This window comes from Mastigoproctus giganteus, chromosome 6, assembly GCF_048544385.1.
Source record: "Mastigoproctus giganteus isolate SK-2022 chromosome 6, ASM4854438v1, whole genome shotgun sequence".
In the NCBI taxonomy this organism is placed as follows: Eukaryota; Metazoa; Arthropoda; class Arachnida; order Uropygi; family Thelyphonidae; genus Mastigoproctus; species Mastigoproctus giganteus.
Genome location: NC_143580.1, coordinates 206055856 through 206078344, shown reverse-complemented (window position 1 = coordinate 206078344; position 22489 = coordinate 206055856). Strand labels below are relative to the sequence as shown.

The 22489-nt window shown below is 37.2% G+C and overlaps 1 protein-coding gene across 2 annotated transcripts in view; it reads right to left on the bottom strand.

The window, feature by feature from the left end:
• Positions 1–22489, bottom strand: part of LOC150084901 (eukaryotic translation initiation factor 5-like) — a 148523-nt gene that overhangs the window by 99143 nt on the left and 26891 nt on the right. For both annotated transcript variants that reach the window (XM_090375626.1, XM_090375625.1), the window contains exons 3-4: positions 20684–20804; positions 8380–8515 (exon numbers count right to left, since the gene is read on the bottom strand). The gene's annotated coding sequence lies outside the window, so the exon portion shown is untranslated. The remainder of the gene's footprint in view (positions 1–8379; positions 8516–20683; positions 20805–22489) is intronic.

Below are 22489 nucleotides of genomic sequence, written 5' to 3'. Positions count from 1 at the left end.
CATTAGTCCACGAAGAGCAGCACCCATTGATTACCACCCTCTGTCTTCTCGCACTTAACCATCCTTTTATCCATTGTAGCAACTTACCCTTAATACCATTCTGCTCCAATTTGTACAATAGTCTTCCATGCGCAACAGTGTCAAAAGCTTTCCTGAAATCCAAATATATGATATCAAAATTATTTTTTGCATCCAGTTCCTTTAGAACCACATCAAAATAACCAATCAAATTTGTCAGACAAGACTTTCCCTTAACAAACCTATGCTGTGTCTGAATTATTGCTGCAGTCTTGTCTAGATGATCATGCAATGCATCTTTAACCAGTGACTCCATTATTTTACCCGGAACAGAAGTTAAACTAACTGGTCTGTAATTACTCGTGTCACCCTTCGATCCCCCCCCCCCTTTGTGAATTGGGGATACATTTTCACATCTCCAGTCCGTGGGGACCTCCCCTGAGTCCAAGGATGCACTCATAATTATGGCTAAGGGTTTGCTCAGTTGCTTTTCCGCCTCCTTTAATATAACTGGATAGATCCCATCCACCCCAGTTGCCTTTCTTATGTTTAACTTCAACAATTTCTCCTCCACTTTGCTCTCAGTTTTTACAAAATCATTAAGTATCCTGCTACAATTTGATAACCTTCTGCCATTTTCAAACCTTAATAATTCCTCATGTGTGAATGTAGATGCAAAATACTCATCAGTTTGTTTGCTATCTGAGCAGGATCATCAACAGTCGAACCATCGATGTCAAGTGGACCAATCAGAGTCATCCCCTTCCTTTTAGAGTTTATATAAGTAAAGAAACCTTGCTGTTTTTCTTAGCATCTTTTCCCAAGGATTTCTCATAATCTGCTTTCGCCTGCCTAACCTCCTTTACGACCTGATTACAGACTAGTTTATATCTGTCACAGGCTTCTGAGTCGCTTGATAATTTATACGCATCCCATGCATTTTTCTTCTCTGTTACGAGTCTCATTAGTTCATTTGATAACCATTTAGGCCTAAACCTTGAACAATATTTCTTAATAGGTATGAAACTTTTAGTAACATCCACGATTAATTCCTTGAATGCTTCCCACTTAGAATTTACTGTTGGTAACATCGTCAGTTGATCCTATACAGAATTTAAAAACTGTCTGAGACCACTGTATTCACCTTTATGGAAGCAAAAACCCTTTCCTTTACCCCTGATGGTAATTAAAATCTTTAAGTAAATCCCACATCAGTACACTGTGATCACTGCCACCTAGTGGTTCCTTTATCTGCAAATTCTTAATACACGAATGATCACTGCTGATAACCAGATCAAGAGTATTACTCTGGTTGCCTCTCGAACATGCTGCTGCAGAAAGCAATCATCCAATAAATCCACAAAAGTCTGACTAGTGTGTGAGTTACCAACCCACAAGTTCCAGTCAATATCTGGGAAGTTAAAATCCCTCATTAGAAGACATTCTGATTTACTAGCCCACTCTATTTCTCTGTACAATTGTTCATTGTACTCATTCGAGTCATTAGGCCTATAACACACTCCTACTCTTATTTTTGCTTTTGCAAAAATAAGAGTAGGTTAAATAAATTTAAGAAGGAACTGGACAAACATTTAGAGGGGATTGTTTTGTAATTTTTTTTTTTTTTTTGGATGATGCTGCATTAGCTCATACACTTGCTTTCTTGCATCACATGCCACCACTACTACTACTACTATCATGACAAATTTACTTTACTTTTCCTTATTATTTTACTAATTCTTGCATTTATGAATATTATCATTCTTTTTCATGTACTGTAAATTGTTCCTGACCTGTCACCATGAGAGCAAATAACCATCAACAGTGCAAGCCAAAGTTTCTAGACTGGCCATGTGGAGAGCTAACCACATGTGGCCCAGCAGTTATAGTAGTATGTGCCATTAGATACAGCTGAACTTAATTCACTGTGAGTCAGTGTGATGAGTTTCATGCCAATAGGACATTGTATTTTTGAACAATTTATATTCAAGTATCTTTAGAACATGCCCTGTGATTTTTGTAGCTCAATAAGATGGCAGATGTTAAGGAATAGCAAATTTCCATCAAATTTTGTCATAAACTTGGGGGGAAAAAGCTACATTGACTTATGAAATGCTTAAAGAAGCATTTGGTGATGATGATGTGATAGAACACAGAAGTTTCTGGACTGCCTTAGTCTAAAAACTTTTGGCTTGTAACATTAGCATGTACACACCTTTTCAACAGTATCCGTGTTTCCAAGACAGCCCAATTTTGGTTGAGAATTTTGAATGCCCAGGTCTTCCACCATCAAACTAGACTGACAGCATATGATTAATGATAACATTTTAACTGAAAATTTAAACACTAGATGGATTGTTCCAAAACTTGTAGGCGCCTCTGTAGCCAGGTGGGCAGGAGCAGCAGTGCGTTAGCACACGCTTCTTGATTAGACCGTGGTTCGAGCCCATGACTACCAAATATGGAGGATGCGGAAAGGTCAGGGAATGACTGCATATCCCCGGAGCAATATGGCCTTAGTTGCTAATGTTCCTAAAAACCAAATAACAAACAAACAACAAGCAAAACTTGTGCCCAGTTTGCTGAGGGAAAAACTGGAACAGAACCAGCTTTCTGTATGCAGGGACATGCAAGCACAGGCCGGAATGGACAGAAATTTCCTTTCCAAGGTCATAACTGAGGATGAGAAGGAAGGATGAAAGATGGGTTTGTGGTTATGACCTAGAAACAATGCAGTTCTCCCAGCAGAAAAGTCCATCATCACCAGTCCAAAAAAGGTAAGCAGGTCAGGTCAAACAGCAAGAGTATGGAGACTTTTTTTAAACAGTGAGGAAAATGTTCCTTCCAACAAGCCAAACTGTAAATCATCAGTTCTATATCAGGAATCCAAGATGTTCGAGGAAGGGTGTTAGGAGGAAACACTAATAAATGGTGCACTTGATATTGGCTTCTACGTCATAACAATGTGCCAGTCCATACAGATTTGGTAGTTAAGCAGTTTTTAGCCAAGAACAAAAATGGAAATGGTCCCACACCTCCCTATTTTCCCAATCTCGTCCTCTGACTTTTCTGTTCCACAAAATGAAAATTCAATTAAAAGGACAAAGATTCAAAGGCATCACAAAGATTTAAGCCAAATCACAGAAAGTGCCAGTCAGCATCATTAACCATGGTTCCAGAGATGCTACAAACAGTTGGAGAAGTGGAAGGATTGATGTGTAAAATCTGGAGGGCCTACTTTGAAGAGGACAATATCAACATGTAACTAATATAAGTCTAAATTAATTTTACTGCCTTAGTCCAGAAACTTTTGGTTCATACCCTGTATACTGTACCATTAACATGTAAAACACTAGCAGTAAAAGTGTACTTATTATATTAAACACTGTTAAGATCATTGTGTGTAGCCATGATAGATACTATGTACATACCTTTCATCTTTTACTACTAGGCTATGATACATTCAAAAAAATGATTATTTACTTAAAACAGTATTATGTGCTTTAATTTGTTTTCATATAAATTTCATTCACAATCTAAAGAGAGCCACTATTTTTCATATATTTCTCATAAAAACTTCACCAATCCAAAGGATTTCCTGAGTCCAAAGATGGCCTCATAATTAACTTCAAATGGCAGCCTCCCTCAAAATTACGTGGTATGTGCCATCAACTCCAAGAGCCTTACTTGCCTTTACGTTCAAAAGTTTTTCTAATAAACAGTCACGTGCAATTTCAAAATCACTAATTTCATATGACTCACTCTCACTTGCACAGCCTCTTCTCAGCATGGAGGGTCTTTCTTTGGCAAAGACAGATGCAAAGTAACTGTTCAATCCATCCATAACATCAGCTGGGTTGTCTGAGACTGTCCCATACCCAGTACACATGGGTCCAATCTGATTCACTATTTTCTTCCTTGTATTCATATACATGAAAAAACTTTGTTGAAATTTAAAGTGAAATAATAAGATTACTACTTTTATTACACTAAGCATTATGGCATTGTGGAGAAATGTATTAACATTCAAATTAACAACAAAATACAGTAAAATGCTGTTTTTAGAAGAATAAGAAAAATTTACCTCAATACGATACATAGAACGCTTCTGTATGACACTCTCCAGAAATTAAAACGAATATAACTTTAACACAAAACGATTACAGTAAAAAATAAATTGAACACAATTAAAAAAAGTTTAATGTAAATTTTTAAAAACAATTTTCCTTCTGAAGCGACAGAGCTTTTCGACCGTATGTCGTGATCACAGGAATGAAAATTATGGAGCATGTGTGGGCATGAATCGGAAATTAGATATGGACAGCAAATGCTAATAGAATTCTTATGTAATTTAATTTCAATCTCATTGAAAAAAAAAAAAAAAAAAGTGTTTTTCGTTAACAACATGAAAGGCTAATTCTAACACTGCTGAACGAGAAGCACAAACTGAGAACGCGTGCTGTTTAACCCTAAAATTCAGCAGAAACCACATCGATCCTTGGTAAGACAAGTCGCAATTACCACAAGGAATGTTGTATACAAAATCATTTATTTGCGTCGCAAAAGAGGAAAGGACTGAGCAATTGTTCAGTATAAAGTGCAATTTCCGTATTGATCTGGCCACAATCTTAAATTCAGTATTTTTAAAGAATATGGTAAGCTGTTTGTGCCACTGTTCTACATATGTGACAGAAATAAAGTATTTTTTGATGTTACTATTGTTGGTTGGCGTAGTTTTTTGTATCCATTCCTTAGCTTGTACCCTAATTTGGTTTATTGTAGCAAGGGATAACTCCTGTTTAAGAATCTGCTAGTTAATACCTGTATTTATGAGTCTAAAGCAGATTCCGTCATTGAATATTTATAGGCATTGATAAATTGATTAAAGATAACAGACCTTTTGTAGGTGAACGGATGATAGCTGTTATAATGCAGAAGCATACTAGTGCTTGCTGGTTTATGATAGATGTTAAATTGGACTTTATTCAAGTCCCGATTAAGCGTGAAATTTAGAAAATGTAATGACTCGGTATCTGTATTTTCCTTTCCAATGTAAAATTGAGTCTAGGATGAATATTATTAAACGAAAGTAAAATGTCTTGGATAGTGCTACTATCAGTAATAACAAGAACATTGTCTAAATACCTCCCATTATGTGATAGGGGATAGAAACGCTCAATCATTGAGAGAAAGACCTCCGAAATCAACCAGCAGATTCTTAAACAGGGGTTACCCCCTTGCTACAATAAACTGAATTGGGGTACAGGCTAAGGATAGGATACAAAAAACTACAACAACCAACAATAGTAACATCAAAAAATACTTTATCTCTGTCCCATACGTAGAACAGTGGCACAAACAGCTTAACATATTCTTGAAAGATAGCAAATTTAAGATTGTGGCCAGACCAATATGGAAATTACATGCTTTACTGAACAATCGCAGTCCTTTCCTTTTCACAACACAAATAAATGACCTGGTATACAACATTTCTTGCTGTGATTGCCACTCATCTTACCAACGCAGTTTCTGCTGAATTCTAGGGTTAAACAGTACACGTCCTCATTCAGCAGCATCAAAATTAGCCTTTCATGCCATTAACGAAAAACACTTTTTTATTCAGCAAGGCCAAAATACTTAGTGTCCAAACGTAATTATACAACTATTAATTGCAGAAACCATCGAAATTAAATTACATTAGAATTCTATTAACATTCTCTGTCCATATCTAATCTCTGATTCGTGGTCTTTTGCGTGAATGTGACAAGACAATCTCTATTTAAGATTCAAGCTTACACACATACTCCTGTGATCACGACATACAGTCGAAAAGCTGTCAGCTTCAGGAAAGAAAATAGTTTTTCAAAATTTATGTTAAACTTTTTTAAATTGTTTTTTTTTTAATGGTTTTCAATTTTTTACTCATTTTGCATTAATGTTATATTCATTTTAATTTCTCGAGAGTATCATATAGAAGTGTTCTACATATCACATTGAGGTAAATTTCTCTTATCTTCTACAAATATTGAAATCAACATAGAACGTATTGAGCATCATAGCTCTAGTTTATACTAGTAAAATGCTGTTATAATGAACTTCTTGAAGTAGTATGAATCATTTAGTTATATACCAAATATAGTATTTCTTTTAATGAATATTATTCAAATTTATTTTAAAAGACCCATTATTCTACTGCACTTTACTAAACTGAAGTAGCAATTCTGCTTAATTTCAAGCAAGTATCAAGTTCAAAAGTGATAATAAAAACAATAAAATTTAATAAATTAATAATAATAAAAATAAAATGATTACAAATTGCATACTACAAAAGTAAATCAATTTATACAAAGATTTTAAAAGCATACTTTATTTATAAAAAAAATTTCAGTACAGTACAAAAAGTTAATAAACTGAAAGTCAAGGAGTAGTTATTTTTCATGTAGAAAACATTAATATGTTAATTCTTTTTTTAATGTTTTATGCTATTTTGAACTCATTACTACTAACATTCAACTTCAATACAATTTAAAATCTAATTTTGGATACTTCAAAGTTGAACAAGTTTCCTTTGAAGGCATGAAGCAACGTTATTGTTACCGTTCATCCATGTTCATCATGATTCAATATCTGCTTTTCTTATTTATTTATTTTATTAATTTTTTATTTTTTTTCATACATTCATTTTTGGTTTCACCCTTCAGATATGTGGATATTGATGCAGTTCTATTTTTTCCGCTTCTCCCTTTCTTTTTTACCCAAACACTAGCCCTGCTTTCAGGACTAGTTTTTAAATTCATACGAAAGCCAACTGTTTCTATATTTGTCCAATGGCAAATCTCCAAATAGTACTATATAGCAATACCTTGCTTAGCACTGCTTCAAACGGCACGGGTTTCATTATAACACGGTTTTCAATTAAGTTTAAGTCGAAAATTTACTGTACATATTAAAACTCATTCAATAGCCTAGACACGTACTCTATATATATGCTGTGTTGTCGTAGCCTAGGTACGGTACATATGCTGCGATGCCAACTCTATTGTCTCATATGCGCATGAGACAATAGCTCCCCTCAGGCAGTCAGCTGCAATGTGCAACAGCGTTCAGTATTCTTAATTTCATCTTGTTTTTGAGAAGACGTGACAGCTTTTCAAACTTTTCATTTCACATTTTTTTTACCCCTTTAAATTTCGATCAAAAATATATCTGCATCTTGGCTAGAAATCACTGCCAACAACATGCATTCTTTTAGCAGCATGTTTTCCCCCATTTGGCAAACGATTTCACTGGTTTTGAATTACAAGTTCAGGCAACTGCTGAAGGACATGGTGAAGTTCGGAAGAGACTTGGGATTCGAAACTTTGGACACTGTCAACGTATGTGACTGCATTGACTCACCTGCAAATGACGTAAATGGTGCAACTCTCCTTGAAATTGATGAGCAAACTGCATATGAAGAAGAGGAAAACAATTCTGAAGTGGCACCAAAAGTATTTTCAACAGATGATCGTAGAAAGTTTTTTGGCTGGGGGGGTTGACATGGCCTGCAAGGTGATTATGAATGGAGATCCGAATGTTGAACATAGCATCGAGATATGGCAAATTTTACAAGATGGGATTCGATGCTACAAAGACTTGAATGCCAAGAAAAAGAAGAGATGATTTCACCAGACTTCATTATTGAAATACCTAAATAAACAATGGCCTTTTTTAAAGCTTTTTTTCTCATCTCTCATGATGTTACCTTTTCATTACAAAAATTTTTGCAATATTTTTTTATTTCAAATCCTTTTAATTGGCTATCAAGTCAAATTGTTTATTTGTTTATAATTGGTACCGAATAGTTTCAGTACCAATTATCAGTGCTATGTGGGGTATTGCTGTATCTGACAAGTTTCAGACACTTTTTTGATATAATGCTTTTCTTAATTTGTTTGAAAAATAAAAATTGTTTGAAAAAAAATCATTAATGGTTAGCAGAGAAATGAACAAACACTAACTTCATTATCATTCATGTACTAAGAATTCATAAAGTTTTCAAACAATTTTTACTTCTTTGTAAACAAATATGAACTGAATGTTTCATAAAACTAGTTTTATTCAAATGAAGCTCATCGAGTATTATTAATAAGGGAGGCCAGCTGTGAACTGGAACCACTAAAGTTACAGCGAAATATTTATTAAGACGGCATTCGTTGTAACAGAAATTTACTGTAATAATACATTTCATGATCTGCATACCATATTGCTTCTTCAGTGTCAAATTAATCTTATTTTCTAATATTTACACATTTTGCACACTAACTAGCCATAAAAAGATATCAAAACAATAAAATATAAAGAATTACAGCAGTACTGTACCTGGCGTGTTGACTGTCTCAGAGAAACAACAAATGAACTTTATGTGTCTGGTCTTGTGACAGCACGCCTGAGTCCTGGAGGAACCATAGGACTGGCGTAAGATTTTGAGGGAGCTATGCTAAAAAAGCTGGAAAGGCTAGGGAAGTGGAGGTAGATATGTGCATCTATTAGGCTCTTTTAAATCAATTTTTTTTTTAATTCATTATAATACATGATATACTATAAATTGAAAACTTCTACCATTAAATTCAAATCAAGAATTAAAATATATCTTAAATAGAACTAATATAAATTATTGCTAATATAAAATTTACATCCAAACTATTCCTGGCATCCAATTTTTTAAATAAATGAAGTCATTTATTTAAAAAGTTGGATGCCACATAATCAACAGTTAATACTTGTGCTGATTTATCAGTGCTGAAATTTGCCTGACACTACAGACAAGCATTTCTTGCCATTTTTTGTGGAATTATATATTTAGCTTGTTATAAATTGTTATATTTTACTGTAAATTGCAGTGCAGTTTGATAGTAGCTTGAACAATTACAGAAGTAGTTCAAATGGTAATAATCAGTAGTGAAAATCTTTAGTTCTGACCAGTGTCGGTTCTACAGAAAGCTGTCAGTTCTTGGAAAGCTGCTAGCTTAGAGCGATACACAGACTAATAGATTAATAGGAGCTGTAGAGATGAAAATGATTCTTGCATTGCTTCTATCAGGCAGCCAGAAAGAGGCATTGGAGATTACGATGCCTGCTGTGATCATCATGTGACAAGCAAATATAATTATTGTGTTAAGTTCATTGAAGTAAAAAAAACAGGTACATATTAGCAACTGATTCAAGAAATCAAGCTTATAAAGCATCATCAAAAAAAAAAAAAAAAAGAGCCTACACACTTTCCAAGAATTTGTCTACTTCTTCCTTAAATTTACTCAAACGCACTTCTACAACAGGTGGAAGTTTGTTCCAATAATCAACCACCAGCTGGCTGATAACAAACCTCTACACATCTATCCTGCAACTATTCCTTCCTCAATTTGAATTTGTCCACCTCACGTGTGTAGTCTCAGCAAGAGGAAGAATGCCATAAACATTTAGCTTACTCAATCCACTGAAGGCCTTAAACACCTCAATCAGATCTCCCTGCAATATCTAGTTTCCAGATGCTGCAATTCGCAAAACTGAACACTTTCTTAATGTGAGCACCCTTTTGTGCCCTTCAGTCTGGTTTCACTTCTCTGCACCTGTTCCAGCAGATCTACATCCTTCCTAAAGTGAGGCCTCCAGACCTGTATACAGTACTCAAGATGTGGCCTAATCATAGCCTTGTAAAAGGGGATAATCACCTCCTTATCGCTGTTAGAAAGGCTTCTGTATATCATTGACAAAACAAGCTGTCTGGCAGCCTATCTGCACTGCACAATTACCCACAGGTCTTTTTCATTTTCCACTTTCTCATTGTAGTACCATTGATATGTTAATCTGGGATTACCGCTACCCATATGCAGTACCTTGCATTAGTCAATGTTAAACTTCAACTGCCATTTCCTAGGGCACCTCCATAGCCAGGTGGGAAGGAGCAGCAGTGCATAGCACACGCTTCTTGATTAGACCGGGGTTTGAGCCCATCACCACCAAATACGGAGGATGTGGAAAGGTCAGGGAATGATCACCGCATATCCCGGAGCAATATGGCCTTAGTTGCTAATGCTCCTAAAAACCAAATAATAAACAAACAAACAAACAAACAAACAAACAAATATGCAGTACCTTGCATTAGTCAATGTTAAACTTCAACTGCCATTTCCTAGGGCACCTCCATAGCCAGGTGGGAAGGAGCAGCAGTGCATAGCACACGCTTCTTGATTAGACCGGGGTTTGAGCCCATCACCACCAAATACGGAGGATGTGGAAAGGTCAGGGAATGATCACCGCATATCACGGAGCAATATGGCCTTAGTTGCTAATGCTCCTAAAAACCAAATAATAAACAAACAAACAAACAAACAAACAAACAAACCATTTCCTAGCCTATCTATTTAATTTTCCTAGATCTTGTTGCAATAGCTCACCCTAATTACTGTCATTAACTGCCCTGCAAACCTTTGTATCATCTGCACTCTTAGACATTAAGCCTGATATAACTTCATCAATATCATTAACAAATAATGAAAACAACAATGAGTCCAGCACTGAACCTGGGGGACTTTACTAATAGCTGGATATCATCATTCTTCTCTTTCTTGGTGATGGAAAAGAAATGGATGAAGGGTAATTCAGAAATTTTTTTTTTTGGCTGGTGCAGCATTAGCCCCAGGCTTCTTTGCACCATATGCTAATAATAATAACTTTAATCCACAAACAGCAGTGCTCATTGATAACCACACTCTGTCTTCTCCCACTCAACCATTCCTTTATCCATAGCAGTAACTTGCCCTTAATGCCACGTTGCTGCAGTTTGTAGAGCAGTCTTGTATGTGCAACAGCCTTTGTGAAATCAAAAATTTTTGTTTGTACACTAATGCTATAAGTACAGTAAACAAATGTGATGAATTTAAGGTATTGGATAAGTCATCAAATACAGACAATATAACAATATCTGAAATATGGTGCCACTCAGAAATGGAAGCAGTATTTGAATATGGTCAGAATAGCATGTACAGAAAGGAGAGACAGGACAGGAGTGGGAGAGAAATTATGCCCTTGGGCAAGAAACACAATCTAAGGCAATGTGCAATGCTGAGTTCATTTGGTGAAACGTAACCACTTTGAAAATGAAAATGCATGTAGGCCAAATAACTGATGAGTTTAATGAGCAGCTACATAGACAAACAGAATGGGCCAGTGCATCAGAATATCTCATAATGGGGGATTTGAATTTTCTGGATATTGACTGGAACTTGTGGATTGGTCAGTCACATAGTTGCAGAAATTTTCTGGAATTACTGGATGACTGTTTTCTATATCGGCATGTTAGTAAGGCAAAATGAGAAAGCAATACTCAATTTGATTAACAGCAACGATTCCACATGCATCAAGAATATCCAAATAAAGGAACCACCAGGTGACAGTGATGCGTAGGATATACATAATGATAACTATTGTAAACGGTAAGAGAAAATATTTTTCTTTTGTAAAGGTGATTTGACTACAGTGGTCTTACAGTTTTTAAAATTTTTTTTCAATGGGGCCAACTTTTTTTTTTTTTTTTATGAAAACCCCAAACACGAAAGGTATCAAAACCTATAGTACTTAGTACCGTGCATGGGTTGAAGGAAAAGTATGGGGGGGAGGGGGATGCCGGAAACTTTGCTCTAAAGACTAAACATGGGTTTCACCACTTCAAGCCTCCAATAAGCAAAGTGGTGGTATTTCACCGGTTGATGAAAGTCATCTACCACCTGGTAATTGATGATGTTACACCAAGAAATCCTAAATGGGATGCATAAAAACTATCTGAGTCTTTTATAACCAACTAAGAGTTATAGTTCACAGTTTAAACCTAAATTGATGTCAAATATGTCAAAGGAACCAATGAGACCAGTGGCATGAGAAGAAAAAATGCATCAGATGATTATAAATTAGCAAGGAATATGGAATCCTACTGCAAGTACAAACTAATCCGCAATCAGATCACTAAGGGAGTTAGGCGAACTGAGGCAGATTATGAGAAGTCCTTGGCTAAGAATGCAAAGAAAAGTAGCAAAGAATGCTTTGTTTACATTAGCCCCAGAAGGAAAGGGATGGACAATACTGGCCCATTAGATATGAATGGCACAACCACTGACTGTCCCGTTCAGGTTGCTGACAAACTAAATAAATATTTTCTTTGAAATGCATGCGGGAAGAAGTTTTTGGGGGGTAGGGACACCAGAAGTACACCAAGGTGATAACTGAGAGCTAAATGATTTTGCTTTAATTGAGAAGGAAGTGGAAAATATACTGCTGAACCTAAAAGTAAATAATCCAGTTATATTAAAATAGTAGCAAAAGAGGTAAGCAAACCCTTGTTCATAATTATGAGGACATCCTTTGATTCAGGGGAGGTTCCTACAGATTGGATGTAGGAAAATGTATCACAAAGGGAGATCAAAGGGCAATGTGAGCAATTACAGACTGTAAACATGATTTGTATTCCAGGGAAAATAAGGGAGTCTGTGGTTGCAGAAGTATTGCAGGATCATCTTAACAAGAATGGAATTAAACAGAAATTACAGCAGCATGGGTTTAAGGGTGAATCCTGTCTGACCAATCTGGTAGGCAACTATGATACATTAACAAAGAAACATTTTGACAACACATTGAGATTTCAGTGTAAACTTTTTAGCATTGTTACACATAAAACTGCTGTACAAATTGGAATGGTGCGGCATTAGGGCAAGTTGGTCCTTGAGGTTGTCACAGACATTCTCTCAGATATGCCAGACAAGCTGTTCTTGCTACCTGGGAGTCTAAAACTCTGATGGAACTGATATTCGGGTGACACTCAAGTCAAAGTGGACCCAATTTCGGTGAAGTCCGGACGGTCTATGACAGCCAAATCCTCTGCTTGCACCTTCACGATGGTGGGACTGTTAGTAATCTTGGGTATAACCTTCATGCACAAGTACATGGTGGGTGACCACCCAGGTGTGAACCAACGTAAGCAGGGGTCGAGGTGTGGCGCCCACACCACATGGAGGAATGCCGCCCCTCTATGTTACCAGGCAGTACTAGGTGGTAGATGACTCTCATCAACCGGTGAAATACCACCACTTTGCTTATTGGAGGCTTGAAGTGGTGGAACCCATGTTTAGTCTCTAGAGCTAAGTTCCGGCCAACCCGTCCCTATCCCTTCCATCATACAGTATGATTGATGATTTTTGAGGTTATGATGAATGTCGTGGCGAGATCCAATATTCCTTACATTTCGAGGGTACAGCTCTAAAACGGTGTTCGCAGGCCGGCCGCTAGTTAGTACACCGGACTCAACCTATTGGTAACTCTCTAGGAAGCTTCCGGATCAGCTAGTGTATAATCTTGCTACCTCTACCCTGGCAGATAGTGACTGCAGGGAGTCTGAGTAGTGTGTATGCGGGGAGCATTGTCGAGGCCATGTTATGTCAAGGATCTGGGTGTATTCTTACCACATGTACGCCATATCCAAAAATTTCATTACTTCATACAGCATGTCCCACCCACTTTTCCTTACTATTGAATACACCATGAATTGTCAAAATAATAGAGTAAGCTTCTCTGCGAAAAGATCTAAACCTCCCAAGGACTTCCTAATTCATTTCACAAATATACGTGGTCTCAATTCTAATCTCAACGATGTCCATTTCCACTTGCAGTCTTCCAAACCCCATGTACTTTTTCTGACTGAATCTCAGTTATCAGTTGATTCAACTACTGCTCATCTCAGATGTCCAAATTATTTGCTGTATGATTCCTTTCGCCTCAAAAGGTGGTACTTGTGCATATGTCCGTTCTGATATTCCCTGTCAGAGACTTGGCAATTTGGAATCTCCTCTCTTTGATCTTCTTTGGCTTAAAATATCTCTCTACCTCATTGTGTCAAATTCATCTGTTGTCTCTACCGTTCTCCCAACTCCACTAATCACTTGGAGCTCTTTGACTTCCTCTCTTTGCAACTTGACTTTCTCCAGTCCAACTTTCCTAACAGTGAGGTAATTTTCCTTGGTGATTTTAACGTTCACAACTCCAGCTGGCTTCCGTTTTCTAGTCACACCGACCCAGCAGGTCGAGATGCTGAGGCTTTTGCAATTACTAATGACCTAGCACAGATTGTTCATTTACCTACAAGAATACCGGACAATCCTAATCATACAGCCAATACGCTTTATCTTTTTCTCACAAACAACCCTTCTAAGTACAAGGCTGAAGTGAGAGGTCCTTTAGGCACTTCAGATCACAACTTGGTGATTGTCTCTTCTCCAATGGAACCTTTATCTCATGGCTATTCCCAACCTCATATTGTTTGGCATTACAAGAATGCAAAATGGGATGACCTGCGAGACTTCTTTTCTTCTTTTCCTTGGTCTGATTACTGTTTCAAAACTTCTGATGTCAACGTTTGCTCAGATCGTGTCAGTGAAATTATTCTTGCAGGAATGGAATCCTTTATCCCACACTCCACTTTAAAATCTCGTCCTTTATCTAAACCTTGGTTTTCCAATAAATGTGCTAAGGCTGTCCAAGAGAAGAACGTTGCATATCGTAATTGGCTTGTTTCTAATTCTTCAGTTTCATTTTCTGCCTACACCAAAGCTCGCAACAATTGTAAAGCAGTTATTAATCAGTCCAAACTAGAGTTTGAACAGGCTAAGAGTACAAAACTTGCTTCTTGCCCTAATGGTAGCCGAGCATTCTGGTCTTTTGCCAAAGCTATTGGCCGCAACTTTTGCCCATCTCTGCTCCCACCTCTGTCCAAACCAGATGGTTCTGTTGTCACTTCAGCCAAGGATAAAGCTGACCTGCTAGCATCCTATTTTTCTTCGAGCTCATGTATTAATGATCTTGGTAAAACACCTCCCACCATTCCTAACACGCTCCATTCAATGCCTCCTGTGGTCTTCCGTCAAAAGGATATCAGAAGGATTTTGATGAATCTTGATGCTAAGAAAGCTCCAGGTCCTGATGGTATTTTTCCACTTGTTCTCAAAACCTGTGCTCCTGAACTTACTCCTATTCTTTGCCGCCTTTTTTCACTTTCTTATTCCAAAGGTGTTTTTCTTTCTGCTTGGAAATTTGCTCATATCCAGCCAGTTCCTAAAAAGGGTGACAAATCCCTCCCATCCAATTATCGTCCCATTGCAATTACTTCTACTCTTTCTAAAGTAATGGAGAAATCAATTAACCGCCAACTCTTAAACTACCTAGAAACCTTCCGTCTGATCAACGATCGCCAGTATGGATTCCGTCAGTGTCGATCCACTGGTGATATTCTGGCTTATGTTACCCATTTATGGACTAATTCAATGGAAAGGTTCGGTGAAACACAAGTAGTTGCTCTTGACATCTCAAAGGCTTTTGATCGTGTTTGGCATAAAGGTCTTCTAAACAAGTTTCCATCTTATGGTTTGCCAACTGTTTTTAGTAATTGGTTATCCAGTTTTCTCTCTGATCGCTCACTGAGGGTGATGGTAGATGGCTCTCTGTCTTCTAACTTCTCCACTAATGCCGGAGTCCCCCAAGGTTCAGTTCTTTCCCCCACTCTTTTCCTCTTGTATATCAATGACCTTCCATTGACTGGAAATCCTATCCATAGTTTTGCCGATGATAGCACATTGCATTCAACTTTCCATTTTGAGAAACCTTGTCCAGCTCAATCAGCTTCAAGTTCTCGAAAATCTGCTGCCAATTCCTTAAATGCCGATCTTCAGGTAATTCTCCAGTGGGGCAAAGACAACTTAGTTGATTTCAACCCTTCTAAAACTCAATCTTGTCTTATATCTCTCGCAAAAAGGATTCTTCTGCTCCTATGCTTATCTTTAGTGACACTCCGATTTCTAGGCAAAATGATATATCTCTTTTGGGGATTACCCTGACTTCTAATCTCTCTTGGCACAAGCACATTACAAATATTGCTTCCTCTGCATCTAAAAAACTTGGTTTTCTCTTTCGCTCTCGGCGTTACTTTTCTCCCAAACAGCTGCTCACTCTGTATAAATCGCAAATCCGCCCTGCCATGGAATATTGTTCCCACATCTGGGGTGGTGCCCCCAAAACCTCTCTCAAGCTTCTTGATTCCATTCAGAAGAGGGCAGTTAGGTTAATTAATGATTCATCTCTAACAGAGTCTCTCCACTCGCTTTCTCATAGACGCACTGTTTCTGCTGCATGCCTCTTCTACAGATACTTCCATGGGCACTGTTCTTCTGAATTGGCTTCTATAATTCCCACTCTCTTCAAAACAGTCCGAACACGTGCCGCCACCAGCCAACATCCATTTACTGTCCAACTTCAAACCCACAGAACCAACTTTTCGTATTCCTCATTTATTCATTCGACTGCCGTTTTCTGGAACAATCTTCCTTCATACGTATTTCCTGAAAATTACAATCTACAGAAGTTCAAGTCCAATGTCAACAAATATCTTATTTTGTCTTCTCAACCTCCAACCCAAGCACGGTACTAAGTACTATAGGTTATAATACCTCTCGTGTTTGGGGTTCTCATAAAAAAAAAAAGAAAAGTTACTGCTATGTTAAGGGATGGTTGAGTGACAGAAGATAGAGAATGGTTATCAATGGACACTTCTTAGTTTAATGTTATTAATGTCCCTCACGATCCAATGCTGGGCCACTTACTGTTTACAGTGTATATTAATATTATTAATGAAGGCTTACCAAACTCACTGTCCACTGTTTAATGACAAGAATCAAAGCATATTACTGCAGCAAGAACATGCAGATAAACTAGGCAGTTGGGCTGAGAAATGGCAATTGAAGTTTACATTGGTAAATGCAAGGGACTGCAAGAGATTATGAACAGAAGTAACCTCAGAATCAGAATAATATATTGTGTGTCACATTCAAGTATTGGAGAATGAAGAAGACCTGGGGGTGATTGTGCAATCAGACATGAGGTTCTCTGAGCAGTGTAGACAGGCTGCTAGGACTGCTAATGAGGTTTTGACAATTATATACAAGAACTTTTCCAGCAAGGAAAAAGAAGTGATTAACCCATTGTATAAAGCAATAGTTACATCACAGCTTGAGCATCCGTATAGGTCTGAAAGTCTCATTTAAAGAAATATGTAGATCTCTTAAAACAGATGCAGAGAGGAGTAACCAAATGGGTTACTCAGCTCTGCATCTCTGTAATCAAGAACACAATGGGGTACTCGTATCACAAAAGACTAGTTCTACAAACTGCGGTGCTTGGAAACCAGACACTTTCAAGATCTGATTAAAGTGTTTAAGGAATTAAACTTTAAATGGATTGAGTACACTTAATGACAAAGATAATCTCTTTCTCAGAAAACACATACACAAAAGAACAAACTTAAACTGAAAAAAGGATGGCCACAGGACAGATGTGCAAAATTTACTTTTAGCCAAAGAGTAACAGATTGTTGGAACAAACCACCATCTGGTGTTGTGGAAGTAGGTAGTTTGAAGAAATTTAAGGAAATTTAATTAGACATATTATTTGCATGGATGGACAGATCGGTGGGAGAAAGTTTTTTTTTTTTTTTTTTTTTTGGCTGATGCTGTATAAGCTTGCTTCCTTGCATCATTTGCCAGTACTAGAATAATAATAATAATAAATATGATCTTTATTGTAAGGTACAAAGGATAATAATAATCACCCACAAAGACCCACATGATACCAAAGCAGAGACCCAATAGAAAGCTGTGGAGAGAGAGACAGACCACCTCAACTGGCAAATACCACATTACCTCGACAACAATAGTGCAACACTGGAGGCCATCCACACATACTTTACTGCTAACAGCTACTGGGATTAATGGAAGAGAAGTTCTGTGAATAAGACATAACTGGCAAGCCCAGTTGTCTTATTCACTGGATAGAACTAGAATGGAAGAAAACAAAGGATATATAAGAGATGAGAGAATGGGAGATTAGGGAGGAAGAAGTAGAAGTACAACAGTCGATCAGAAAATCCCACAACTGGTGAACCCCAGGAATAGATAACGTCCATAACTACTGGTACAAGAAGTTCACTTGCATACAAACACACAAGCACCTAGCAGAGCAGTTCACTCAAATAATAAGGCACCCAGAGTTTTACTCAAGGAATCACATATCTGAAGACTAAAGACCAAAATACAAGAAACCCGGTGAAATACAGGCTGATCACCTGTCTCCCAACAATGTACAAGATCCTGACTAGCTACATAACCAAGAAATAATCATACCACTTGGACAGCCAGAACATAATGGCTGAACAGCAGGAAAGATGCAAGCAGATGAGCAAAGGATACAAGGAACAATTAACCAATGATACCGTAGTTATAGAACAAACCTACAAGAAATGCCGCAACCTATACATGGCCTACTACAATTATCACAAGGTCTTCACAACATATGCTTCATAGCTGGCTAATACAGACTCTAAAGATCTACAAAGTCAATCTGACAGTGGCAAACTTCCTAGAAGCAACCATGGAAAAATGGAGTATCACCATCAAGGTCAAGAATATTACAACCAGACCGATCGATCCCCATTAAAGGAATCTTTCAGGGAGATACCCTGAGCCCACTGTGGTTCTGTCTAGCACTCAAACCACTATCCACTATAGTCAACAACAGCAAGTATGGATATAACTCAAAGAAGGAAAGAAAAACCTGTATACACCCTCTCCCATTTGATGTACATGGATGGCATCAAGATCTATATGGCAACCGAAAAGCAACTCCAGTAATTACTCCAGATCATGGAAGAATTCAGCAATGATATCAGGATGGAATTTGGTCTAGACAAATGCAAGACCCACAGATTACATCAGGAGAAATTAGTCAGCCGAAACTACCAGCTGCAGACTGGTAAAGAGATTGAAGCCATGACAGGTGGAGATACCTACAAATACCTCGGGATGATGCAGGCTCAGCAGTTAAAGCTCAAGGAGATCAAAGCCTGCCTAACCAAAAAATACCATCAGAGACTAAGAAGCATAATCAAACAAAGCTGAAGGAGGGAACATAGTTAAATCCATAAACACCTATGCAGTCCCAGTGCTAACACACTCCTTTGGAGTCATAGATTGGACTAACACTGAGCTAGAGGACTAACACTGAGCTAGAGGACATGAGAAAGACATGGACGATGATGACCAAGAGCCGCCAACATCATCCAAAGTCAGTGGTAAAGAGACTGACAAAGCTCAGAGAGAAGGAGGAAGGAGCCTGATAGACCTCATCAAGCAACAGAAGATAGCGATAACTAACCTGAAGGATTAGTTCCAGAAAAACACAGCAGCACTCTACAAGGCCATGAGGAAAACAGACAAGCATCATACCCCACTCAACCTAAGCAAAGAATCTCTCCTTCCCAGAGAGCACAAACAAAACTAGAAAGATGGGCAAAGAGACAATCCATGGTAGACACTGCAATGAGATTACATCAAGATCACATGGATAAAATGACTTCCAAAATGCATGGCTCACGAGTGGGATGCTCTTCCCCGAGACTGAAGGATTCGTGCTCGCCATTCAAAACCAAGTAACCAACACCAGAAAATACATCACGAAGAAACCAAGAGTGTTAGATGACACATGACGATTCCACCTGGCCTCAGGTGGAATCGTCATGTGTCATCTAACACTCTTGGTTTCTTCGTGATGTATTTTCTGGTGTATTTTCAACACATCACCGCAGGATGCAAGGTGATCACCCTAACAGAGTACACTCGTAAACAAGACCATGTAGGCAGGATAATACATCAGAAACTAGTGAGGAAATACCAGTTGATCAAAGAAAGTTTACCATATTACAAGTATGTACCCCAAGCCATACTAGAGACCCCATAAATCCATAAACACCTATGCAGTCCCAGTGCTAACATACTCCTTCGGAGTCATAGATTGGACTAACACTGAGCTAGAGGATATCACGAGAAAGATATACATGAGAGGATATACTGAGGCTGTGCCATAATAACGGACACGACAATCCCGCACAACAGACCGGACATAACAACAAGAAGGAAAGGGCTACTTATCTGATTGACATAACGGGACCAACACTGGCACACTCCAGAAAACCCACGAAGAGAAGATCAGGAAGTACACGGACCTAAGACTGGAGGTCAAAGAGACGTGGCATATGCAACAAGTAACAATCATACCAATCGTTGTCATCCACCGGTATGGTGCCAAAGCCCCTACATAACAGCCTAGCAGCAATAAGTCTCCCAGAGAACACCTATAAGGAACTCCAGAAAGTTGAAATCCTGAACCCCTATAGGATAGTCAGAGAGTTCCTTGACCAACAGTAACGTCAGATTTAACAATCACCCTGTGCACTTGGTAGCAGTACTTGTAACAGGGTGGAACCCCCAATCAGCGAGAACTAATAATACAACAACAATAATATCATATTATCAATGGAATGTCCACCTGCTAGCAGCCTGATTCATGTCATATCAAAACAATTTTTTTATAAACAATACAGAATTCTTGACTTCGTCATAAAATATTAAAAATCTCATGGATGAACGCATGCACACAAAAAACTAATTAGTGTTCTTAAATACTGCTAAGTTCTTTTCTTAGGGATGATATAAAGTTTTAAAAAGATATTAATAATAATTAAAAATATACATATACATGCCTTTTGCCTTTGCAACTAGGGCTCCAGGTTTCATGGAAATGCATAAACCCACTTAATATTGATGAATTGGGAATTTCTAGCAGTTTCCGATAATTTGCTGGATTTCCTCGACCCAAAAGTTCTAAAAAATATAAAATTTTGCTTATATTTTGAACAATGTGAATGAATAAGCATTTTTACAATGCTTAATTATAACAGATTATTTTAAATGAAATGAAAATATGGCATTGAAACCTTTAAACCTTAGCCAACCTTAAACCTCAGCCAATTTAAAATAAAAAAAATTGTCCATTCTAATATGGTTCCTAAATCAATTAAGCAGCAAAATATTTAGTAGTTAAGGATCGTAAGAGAATCAATATTTTAATTACACCAAAGTTTCAGAGATGATTATACATTCCCCAGGGTGACTAATATAACATGCCATAATTATAGAATTTAAATTCAAAACTGACTATGACACATGACCAAATGAGAATCTAAGCTGCAGGCAATTTGAAGATATACTTTTGATAGCAGATGAACAATAAATTCTGTGAAAATATTAAGATCACATTAAAGTATTATGGAATTTCCTTGAATCCAATTAAACTCTAAAAACCTTCTACCAAAACAATTTAATTTGTTTTATTAAGAAGAATTGTATACATTGTAGCTAATGTTGTCACTGGTTAAACACTATGCAATATGTATGTACTAATCAATGCCAATTATGTCCCAGCGTCAGCATAACTTAAATACAAAAATAATTTATGATGATTACATTACAAGTGAGTTATAAACGATGTTAATTCAAAGAAAAAAATGTTAATTTTAAATAAAATACAATAATCCTTTGTAAATATCCTTAATTGAAAATATTTGCTGTATTTCACTAACTCCATTCAACCTTACTTATCACTGTACTGGTAAAAGTGAAACTGTTCTGTAACTGATATTTTGAGTAATAAATGGTAGCAATAGTTTGTTATATTAATAGAACATTAAGAAGTTTGTTTAGAGTTACAAAAGTATATTTTGTAAAATTTGTTTATTTTGGTTTCAAGTGACGCACAAGCCTTTGGCAATAGTTAATTTGTGTATGCACGTATCTTTTGAGAATACATAAATTGAACTTTAGTTACAGAAAGGGAAAACAGGCAGGGTAAAGAAGCTATATTTTTAAATTATAATAAAGCATTCACAAAATCAATACATAATATTGTTCAGAGAAATTTGTTTATTTGGTTTTAAGCAGTGCTTTTTTTTGTGACGGTACGCAATGGTACAGGGTACCGGCACCTTTATTAACAGTGACGTGTGACATTTGGATGCAGTGCACTTTGAAATTTGTAATATTCCGTAAATTTTTTTCACATGTTTATCTACTATTCAAATAAGCTTAAAATGATTTAACTTAATTTACATTTTTCACTGTCTATTGTTAAGATATTTCCTATATAAAACTGTATAACCATTTTTATAATTCTAAATTACTCAGTCGGACTTCTGTTTAATTATTTTGAATTCCCCTTGGAAGTTACATTTAAAACAGTTTCATTGAGCGAGAAATTTTTCATATAGCGAACAGATTAGGAGAGAATTAACTCGATATGCCCTGTTCGCATTTCTGGCCTTCACGCAATTAGTGCTGCTCCATGTATTAAGAGAGCTAAAGGGATTACCATTCTACAACTTAGTGGTACCTGGTAAAAACTATCCAACCACCCGTCCCACATACGGAGAAGTCGCGCTGGTCTGCAGTGAGCAGATCAAGGTGTATTCCCAATGGGCTCTGGCCCGCCTTCTACTGCAGTGGTGTCCAAA